Source organism: Meleagris gallopavo, chromosome 6 (assembly GCF_905368555.1).
Source record: "Meleagris gallopavo chromosome 6, MGAL_WU_HG_1.1, whole genome shotgun sequence".
NCBI classification, from domain to species: Eukaryota; Metazoa; Chordata; class Aves; order Galliformes; family Phasianidae; genus Meleagris; species Meleagris gallopavo.
This window is the reverse complement of record NC_139409.1, coordinates 48,428,702-48,438,900: the sequence shown is the minus strand read 5'-3', so window position 1 is coordinate 48,438,900 and position 10,199 is coordinate 48,428,702. Positions and strand designations below refer to the sequence as shown.

General features: G+C 52.5%; 1 long non-coding RNA gene across 13 annotated transcripts in view; it reads right to left on the bottom strand.

Annotated features, from left to right (window-relative positions):
- Window positions 1-1,087: 1,087 nt before the first annotated feature.
- The window catches only part of LOC146544174 (uncharacterized), a 40,650-nt gene continuing 31,538 nt past the window's right edge, over window positions 1,088-10,199 (bottom strand). For all 13 annotated transcript variants that reach the window (XR_014884026.1, XR_014884025.1, XR_014884021.1 and 10 more), the window contains 4 exons: window positions 3,274-5,477; window positions 2,805-2,891; window positions 2,226-2,374; window positions 1,088-1,242 (listed from right to left, as the gene is read on the bottom strand). This is a non-coding gene — a long non-coding RNA (uncharacterized LOC146544174). The remainder of the gene's footprint in view (window positions 1,243-2,225; window positions 2,375-2,804; window positions 2,892-3,273; window positions 5,478-10,199) is intronic.

Below are 10,199 nucleotides of genomic sequence, written 5' to 3'. Positions count from 1 at the left end.
TAAAGAAAAATCTCCTGAATTCCTTACAACTTGCAAGGACATTAAAGTGCAGTTCCAAACCTCACACGATGGGCAGGGACACCTTCCACTAGTTCACATTACTGAAGTGGCCAATAATAAGTCCATTATCCCAGCAACCACCCACTACCCAACCCACCAGCGTTCTTGTGACCTGCTGTCAGCTGACGAGACAGAAGTAAGATCACCGTGATCTTCCAAGCCGTGAGGTGGGCCAGGACACCACAAGAGGAGTTACAGTACTGGAAATGGGGCCTCATGAAGGCAGAGAAGAGAAGGACGATCACCTCCCTTGCCCTGCTGCCCACCACTCTTTTGTTGCAGTCCAGAATACTGTTGGCTTTCGGGCTACAAGCACACACTGCTGACACAGGTAAAGCTTTCTGTCTACCAGGGAAGTCCAAGACCTTCTTGGCAGGGCTGCTGTTGAGGAGTTCTCCCACCATTTGGTAGTTGTGCTCTGGAATCCTGCCTTCAGGCACGAAAGCCAGGGAAGCATTGCTGGTGAAGACAGGGGCAAAGAAGCCGTGAGGTACATCAGCCTCTCTGCTCCTATGCTTATTAACACAACAGTAGGCCCGCACCATCCCTGTCTACTCTTTTACTTGTAAGGAAACCCTATCAGCTGGAGCCTGCACACTCCTCTGCAAGTATCAGGTCTGTGTCAGGTGAAAGCAGCCAAAGCTGGCCCTGATATCACAGCCCTGACCAGCTCCCTGCTGGCCAGTATGAGACCCAGCTGAGCATCACCTGCGTTGTCCCCCCAGCAGCTGTGTGAAGAAGCTGGCTGAACTCGGTGGCCTGTTGTTCTGCTCGGCCAGAGAATGCCAGGGCAATTGCAGCTCCCACAGGCAGCTGCTCATTGATCTGCAGACACCACAGATTGCTGACAAAAGACTTCTGCTTGCTCTCCTTGATCAAGCAGTTGGTAAGCAGCCTGATCGAGACCATGCAACAGTTGATGACGTTATCCTATAATAGCTCAAGTGACCAAGCTGAGAGAATCTTTTCCATGGTGTACTGCACGTGAGTCGTAGGCCCATTCACTTCTGGACACTTAAGGACACAGTTTGCAAAGGAATCCCTCATTTTATCTCCATCTATCACTAACTGTATCCGGAAAAGTCCTGCAAGAAGACACAAAAGCCAGGACAAGCTTGCTGATGACAGCTGAGGACACGCGGGAATGTCCGTGACACAACAGCCACTGCAGTCAGGGAAGATCTAGAAAATACAGGTGATGAAGCAGAAGAGAAAGAACTAAGCTTAGTCATGCTCCTGTGGCACACGACTCCATTTGTTTGGCTAAATCCCTTTATAGGCTGCCCTCATGCTGCACAGCAGGGACAGTTTCAGTTGTCCCAGATGTGGGTATCTGCTGTCAGTGCAGGTGTTGTTGGACAAAGCAATGTCCTTCCCCGCTCTGGGAGCAACATCCTACATTTCACCAGATATTTGCATCTGAACAGCTCCTTGCTGTCCTTAATCTCCACATGTGGGCATTAGTGGCTCACTAATTAGCATCAGTGAGGTACCTCACAGGGAGGTGTCTATGTTGTGGACATCTGATCTGAGGAAAGAGGAACTGAGGGGGGTAATGGGAAGGGGGGTGAGGATCAGAATGGGGAATAAGGAGGGGAGGGTTGAGGTGGGGATGGGGAAGGGACTCTGGGGGTAAAAATAAATGGGGGAGGGTGAGGGGGGGGTGTGGCGAAAAGGAATGGGGGAAGTGGAGTGGGGGGGCTCTAAAGGTCAGTGTTGAGGGGGATCGGGGAGAGATGTGACCCTGGGAGTCAGAAAGAGGGACTGGGGGCTTTATGGCCGAACCATGGAGGGGGTCGAGGCAGCGATGTACCCTGGATTGGGGTGGGGGGGACACAGCGCACCTCCCCACACCGAGCAGAAGCCCTGAGCACCACAGAAGCCCCACGGGGACCAATGCAGAGCGGCCCCCGCCCCGGTGCTCGCCCCGAACACCCACTCGTAGAAGCTGAGGCGGCGCTCGGAGCCCCGGCGCTGCCCTGCGGCGTTGGAGCAGCGCGGGGCCCCGCACCGCTTCCGCACGGCCGCCTCGGCCTCGCGGCGCAGGATGATGACGTCACACGGCCGCGCGCACCTCGCTCAGGTCAGCCCTGCAGCTCCTCCCTCCCCCGGCCCCAACGCGCCGCTGCAGTCGTGCCCCTCAGCGCGGGAAGAAAGTCATCAACCTTTTGTTTTCATCGTTTCCTACTAAAAATCTCTGCTGTCTTTTACGAATGGCCGTGAATTTCCACTCGGTACACGCAGGTGTGTTCTGCGTTTCCCAGTTGCTCCGCACCTCCAATTTGACGCGGCCGAGGGCTTTGCGGGGCTCCTCCTGCCGACACAAAGAGGAGAGGCTTCGTTACAACGCGGAAGAGGCACGGCACATCCGCACAGCTGCTTTTGCCAGCTGCAGAACCCTGACTTGTTCTGCTCCGCTCCCTGGGTTGCCGTGGGATGCCAGAACGGCGCTGCTGATGGGGGAAGGCAGCTGCGCTCCTCCTTCCCACCAGCAATTGTCCCTCCACACCCGCAGGGGGACAGTTTCCCTCCCACAGCGCCTTCCCACTGCTGCTCTCTCTGCTCTAGCAGGAAGAAAAAGTGCTTCCAGAAGTGGGACGGCTGCCTCGTCTGTCTTCCCCGCAGGAGTCGGCCATGTTGGAGAGCAGAGGAAGGCCCGGCTGAGCAGGCAAACCCTTTCGTTCCAGGACTTGCGGGCTGCCCGGCCTTCCTCCCTGGCAGCCTGCTGCACGCACTTGCCATACCTGCACGTGGAAGGTCTGGGCGACCTCTCCGTCCACGTTGTAAACAAATAACCCCAGGAGAGTTTCACCTTCATCCTTATCCGCTCCCTCAAAGACAAGAGATGACACAGTCACACTTAGGCAGGCCGTGCGAAAACATGCTGAGGCTGAAGGCAGGAGTCCCTCCCCCCCACATCATCTCTGGCAGGATTGGAGCACAAATGAGAGTGAACCTGAGTCAGGACACATGGAGCAATTGCTCCCAGCTGCTCGGCCATGAAGAGCAGCAGAGGCCTCTGGAGACGTGTAACCACCCTGAGGGTCTCCATGCCCTTGGGCAGGATGCTGTGCTCTGCAGCAGCCCACCACAGCTCTCTGGGAACTCCCACCACTATGGGGTCTTATGGAGCTCTATGGGGTCTTATGGGGCTCTGTGGCAAAGCTTTTCCTCGGGGCTTTCCTCCAGAAGAAGCAGTGGGCAGAGACTTACCGAGACAGCAAACTCTTTGGGGGCACTGCTGACTTCCCTGAAGGGAGAAACTGCCTTGGAGATGTGAAAGCCATGGGCTGGAGATGCTGATTCTGAAGGTGCTTGTGCCAGAGCTTGAATTTCAGCCTGCAGATAGCTAGCTGTGGTGGTTGGTGATGCTTACAGCACAGGGTGTGAGGGCCTTGCATAGGAGCTGATTCCTGAGGAGGCATGAGAAGGTCAGCACCCTCCAGTTCCTGGGAAGGCCAAATGCCCTTGGGCAACGGAGGGGGTGACAGTGGATGTGGGGGGGCTGGGACCAGCAGACTTTGCCTGAGCTCAGGATTGGAGTAGCTCAGTTCCCAATGAGAGCACATCACATCCATTCCTACTGTCCTGCTTTCTTTCTAAAGGAACTGACCAAGAAACTGAGCAGGATGCACTGCAGGAAGGCAGCCATCCCACACTGCCGGTCTCGGACAGTGGAATGCAGGCAGCACCAACAACTGGCATGCCAGGTAATTTCCGTCCTGCGCTCATCCAGCGTCACTAACCAGAGTCACTGTGTGTCTGCAGGCTCTTGCTGTTTGCCCTTGCACACCAGGTCAGCAGCCAAACCTGAGCGTGTGGGCACAGAGCACGTGTAAAATAAGCCAGGGACGGCTCTCTGAAAATGGCTGACCTCAGTGGGGTGTGGAGAGTTGTCCCAGCGGCGTGCCGGTACTTGCAGACCTCTGTGACGCTGCTCAGCTCCCACCACTCGCAGTTGCCAGAGTTGTGAGCTTTGCCCTTTTGCAACAAAGCCACCCGGGGGTGATGAGCGGGGGTCCTGTGTGGTAGGAGCCTGCAGGAGTGTTTCTCCCCTGGGCTGGCTCTGGCTGTGCCCTGTGCTGGCTGGAGCCCGACCTTCAGCCTGGGGTTGTGCTGCGGGAGAGCTCAGGACACGCGCGCTGGGGAAAGCATGAGGGATTCTGCTCTGCAGTGCTCCCCACAGACAAAGCCCAGATCCCAGGGCACAGCCCCAGCCCTCGGGCCAGAGGAGGACACGGGTAGTGCCTGTGCAGCCTCTCCCTACCCAACGAGAGGTGGAAGCGATCCTTCTTGTCCCCCGGTGCTTAGGCACCAGAGACAGAGGCACTTGCTAATGAAAATCTCTTGGGTCAATGGAGCACACTGAGAGATCATCTGTAGTGCAGGTGAAGGTAACGTGAGACATTGTCTCGTTTCTTCTAGGAATGAATGCTGGGAAAAGCACAGAGGCTGCGTTCACAAATCTGTGCAAAAGCGCCACATCACAGCCATGGTGATGTTCTCAGCTATGCTGCTGTCTGCGCTCGTGCTGGCCTGTGGTGCTGTGATATGGATGTGCAAAAACCCATGAGTTGGCTTTTCCTCAAAACACTTGATTGCTGCATTTGGCAGTGAAGCATTTGTAGTGCCAGGATCCTAGACAGCCAAATCAGCTACTGGCAGTACACTGCCAGGACTTACATTGCCAAGTTTTTCAAGTTTCCCCTTATTTCCTGTCAGTGAGTAGTGCTTTCTGAAACTCCTGTGCAAGAGAGAAAAGAGAGCAGCAGAACAAGCTCATCCTGATACCAACTAGGAGAGAGTTCCAACTGGAGATGAGGGCAGAATGGAGCTGGGAGAACAACAAAAGAGACTCTTGCCCCATCAAACAAGAATCTCAGCAATAGTTCTGGTCCATTCAATTCTGCCATCCAAGAGGCCAGAGGTCTTCAAAGTCATCTGGAAGGCCTGGAGCATGAACTCAGAGCCGTGAAAGAGGTCCACAGGAACAGTCCTGAGTGCTGCTTTCTGTCAGAGGACGGCCCTGAAAGTGAGAGCGGAGAATCAGCAGCAGAGTTTTTGTCCTTCATCCTGCACTCTCCAGGACAAGTATCACCAATAATTTGAAGATTCTTAGCTTGCCATAGCTACAATTCTTTTGAGGGTCCTGATGAGGACCCAGAAAGCGAGCTTCCTCCAACCACTGGACAATATGTTAACTTCTTTGGAAATGTCGATGAGAACGGCTGGTTTCAGGGAGAACTGACAGATAGCACAAGAGGACTGGTCCCTTCCAGTTTGGTTGCAGAGGTTTCAGATGATGAACTGGATACACCTCAAGATCCTGTCAGAATTCCTGCATTACTCCATCTGCAAAACTACCCCCTGTTCCCCTTGATGTTCAAGTGGACTGCGTGCAGGATGTGGATGAGCTCCTACAAAATGAAACAAAACCAACCAATTAAACACCCACAATAAAACAATCAATCAAACAAAAAACGCTACGCTGTTCTTTTTCTTGGATAAACGGCTGCTTACAAGGGTGGATAGTGATAGGACACGGGGGAGTGGTTTTAAACTGAGACAGGGGAGGATTAGGTTAGATATTAGGAGAAAGGTTTTTCACACACAGTGTCGTGACGCACTGGAACAGGCTGCCCAAGGAGGTTTTGGATGCCCCATCCCCAGAAGCATTCAAGGCCAGGCTGGATGTGGCTCTGGGCAGCCTGGACTAGTGCTAGCCTGGTTGGTGACCCAACACGTAGACGGGGGAGTTGAAACTAGATGATCACTGTGGTCCTTTTCAACACAGGCCTTTATATGATTCTATGATTCTATGATCGTATCAGACCTCAGGGAAGTAATGTGAAAGAAACAAGACTGAAATTAAGCTTGGTTTGCTCTGCCCCTCATACACCCGATAACTGCATCCCTTGCTTGGCAAATGGCCTTTCTGTGGGGTGTAGAAGATGAAAGCAGAGGAGGAGAATAAAGCAGCTGTTTTGTCCCAGAGCTTTCATTTCACTGGGGTCTGGCCCTATTTTCTGAAAACAAAGAGACAACATGTGGAAGAAGGACAGGGAAAGGTGCAAGGAGGTTTTGTTTTCGGTGCTCGTTCCAGCCTGCTGCTTGCTGCAGGGAAAGGCGTGCTTGGCTCCAAGGGAGGATGTATGGTGGAAAGCCAGCAGCTGGGAGGTTTGGGATCCCCAGGATGCCTAGTGACAAAGGGCAACAGCCCAAGCAAGAGCTGGGGCAATTTGTTTTTAAACTGCATCCAGTTAAGTCCTGTCCCATTGCATCTGTCAAATGTCTCCCAGTGTTTCTATAGAAATATACACAGCTAGAGGTATAAGCAAAAGGAGCTAGAAGGTTTAGCTTGGCTCCAGAGCTTCATCAGCAGCAGAATAAATGAGGTGTGTTGGAAAGGGTCCTGTGACTGGTGAGCTGTGTGTGACAAACAACATCCATGGTTGGTGCAGATGGCTGAGGAGGCCCACTGAAGGTTGACCTGCCATCTACACACTCTTGTGGACACTACCCAGTCCCTGCAAGAACAGCCAAGGTGGCAGTGGCATCTTTCACAGCGTGACTTGGGACACAGCTGGGGAAGAACTGGTCAGCCTCTTTCTCTGCCTATGTTATCTCTGGTATTGCATCACATTTTTCATAAAAAGAATAGAAACTCTTAAGTTGGAAAAGCCCCATAAGATCATCAAGTCCACCCATCCATGTAGCACTACTAATTCCAGTACTAATCCATGTCCCTAATGGCTTTTAACTACCTCCAGAGATGGGCACTACACCATTTATTTCACTGGGCAGCCTGTTCAACAGTTCTGCCCAGAAGAATTTAGAGTAGATGACTGTTTCTCTTACATCTGCTTAACCCATCTGCAGTCTGGTTCCTCTCTGCAGACACAAACCGTACTTTCTTAGTCTACCTTGGTTTGTAGTCATTAGGGCACACAAGGTCCCAGAAGTATTCAGACTTTTTCTTTGAAATGTCAAGCTAAGCACGCAGGCTGGTTGCCAGTAGCAGGGTTTTCTCAGATGTTATCTTGGGCTGTCCTGAAGGAAACAAGTGCGCAAAGGAAAAGCCTTCATCATCCTTCTGCTGACACAGGAAAAGATGAGCCATAGAGCGTCAGAGAGTTGAACAGGAAAGGGAGCTTTACTGAAAAATGTTGATGGCGAACTGTAACCAGGCACAGAGAAAGGCAGAGCTCCTGAAGTTGTTCAGTGGTACATGGATTTGGGTTTTCTGGGCAAAGCAGTCAGCAAGAGCAAGTTGCAGTTCCATCATATGCTAGTTTTATAAAGCAAAGATTTAAGAAAAAACAATTGCTCTTTGTGTCAGAAGGTGGATATTGTTAAGACTTTACTCTGTGTTTGTCTGCTCCTTCCAGACAGAGCAGGAAGGAAAACCTGAACCTGCACTACAGCAGTCCAACTTCCTCCAAGCTCCTGGTGCCTGGATGCCCTGAAGCAGCAATGGGCAGGACCAGGGCCAACACAGCACTCCTGTCATCTTGTAGCTCTTTGGACAGCTATAAATTGAACTTACATCTTTTCCCCCTTCTCACCAGACCACATGCATTGTTTCCAACAGCACCAGGTTTTCATTACCTACTGTTTTGCCATTAAGGCAGGAAAACAGCAGCAAGGCTTATAAAAGTCTAATGGTTATGGAAGGCAAGCCCTTCATCAGAAATCGATTAGCTGTGCAGGTAGCTCTTCTGGCAAGCCCTTTTCTCACGCTTGTATTAGGAACAGAACTCATGCTGCTGGAGGGAGCTAGGCCTCACTCTTGGGACTCCCATGGAACTTGCAGACACCGTGAGCACTCAGTGCTTTGAGAGGTCTCTGCACTGAGCTGGATGAAGCCACCCAAAGTCTGCCTTTCCTTGAGAAAACTCATTCCTAACAGAAGACTTGATGCCTTCATCCCATATAAGAGAGAAACCTCAATACAGTTTTGTTTCTGTAGGAACAAACAACCCAGAACTGTTAGTAAAATGTGGTTGATTTGTTGAGTCTCATAGCAACTCCGTCTTTTACGCAGAGGAAGCTGTTAGGAACTAGAGACAAGCCAGGTTGAAAGAAAAGTCCCCAGGTGTAGATTGCCCCCAGTAATTTGAGCGTGCACAGAATCCCACAGAGTTGAAAAGAAAGACTAGGCATGAGAAACCGCAGTGAGATTAGAGGCAGGAATGGGGAGTGTCTTTGATAAATTCGTAGTGCTGGGAAAATAATGGCTTGAGTAGCAGGGTCACCAACCAGCAGACCAGGCTGCCCAGAGCCACATCCAGCCTGGCCTTTAATGCCTCCAGGGATGGGGCATCCACATCCTCCTTGGGCAACCTGTTCCAGTGCTTCACCACCCTCTGGGTGAAAAACTTCCTCCTAACATCCAACCTAAACCTCCCCTGGCTCAGGTTAAAACCATCCCCCCTTGTCCTATCACTGTCCACCCTCACAAACAGCCATTCCCCCTCCTGTTTATATGCTCCCTTCAAGTACTGGAAGGCCGCAAGGAAACTTCCCCACAGCCTTCTCTTACTCCAGGCTAAACAAGCCCAGTCCCCACAACCTTTCCTCACAGGAGAGCTGCTGCAGCCCTCTGATCACCTCAGTGCCCTTCTCTGGACCCGCTCCAAGAGCTCCACGTCCTTCCTGTGCTGGGGGCCCCAGGCCTGGACGCAGTGCTGCAGATGGGGCCTCACAAGAGCCGAGCAGAGGGGGACAATCACCTCCCTCTCCCTGTTGGCCACCCCTTTTTTCATGCAGCCCAGATCACAGTTGGCCTTCCGGGCTGCAGGCGCGCACTGCTGGCTCATGTCCAGCTTCTCGCCCACCAGGACCCCCAAGTCCTTCTCTGCAGGGCTGCTCTCATGGGTTCTTCTCCCAGTTTGCATATATGCCTGGGATGGCCCCAACCCAACTGCAGCACCTCGCACTTGGCAATGTTTAACATCAGTAGGTTCTCATGGGCCCACTTCTCCAGCCTGTCCAGGTCCCTCTGGATGGCTTCCCTTCCTTCCAGCCTATCGACTGCACCGCTCAGCCTGGTGTCATCTGCAAACTTGCTGACAGTGCACCGGTCCCAAGTACGACCCTGAAGGACACTTCTTGTGACTGGCCTCCAACCTGACACAGAACCATGGATCAAAACTCTTTGGCTGCATGCAGCCAGCCAGTTCTTAATCCACCGAATAGTCCATCCTTCAAATCCGTACCTCTCCAACTAGGAGGGAAGGATGTAGTGAGATACAATGTCAAAGACCTTGCAGAAGTCCAGGAAGACGACATCCATCACATTTCCTCCATCCACCAAAGGCGTCACTCCATCATAGAAAACCACCAGATTGGTCAGACGTGATCTGCCCTGGGTGAAGCCATGCTGGCTGTCTTGGATCACCTCTGCCTCGCACGTGCCATAACATAGCTTCCAGGAGGATCTGCTCCGTGATCTTCCCAGGCACAGAGGAGAGGCTCACTGGCCTGTAGTTCCTTGGGTCATCCTTTCTCCCTTTCCTGAAAATGGGAGTGACCTTTCCTTTTTGCCAGTTCCTGGGGTCTTCACTGAACAGCCATGATTTTTCAAATAAGATGGAGGGCGGTTCAGCAACCACATCAGCCGTCTCTCTCGGAACCTTTGACTGCATGTCATGTGGCCCCGTGGACTTACATACATTCAGTTTCCCAAGGAGGTCTCAGACTTGTTCCACTGTTACAGTGGGATGCAATCTGCTCCTCTCACCCACACCTAGAGCTGCAGGGTCCTGGCAGGCACGGCAAGCCTGACCACCTGTGAAGACCGAGGCAAAGCTCTCATTGAGTACTCAGCTTTTTCTACGTCTCAGGAAGCCAGCTCTCCATCACAGAAATGAGTGTCTTGCTCCTGCTGTCCTGCAGGTGTCCTGCACGTTTATACTAGAAAGCATTTCCATTTCAGCTAAGGATGAGCACGTGTCCCGGCCTGCTGAAGTTGTCATGTTACCAAGAGCAAAGGAAGTGGCTAAGTATGAAGACAGCTGCCTCAAAAGGCAGAGAAGCACAGTGGGGCTGCCACCGGCTGTGGGACACGCAGGTCCCTCCTTCCCACCCCTCAGGATCCAGCTGTCTCCTCCAGTACGTTCTCTACCCGGGATTGAGCG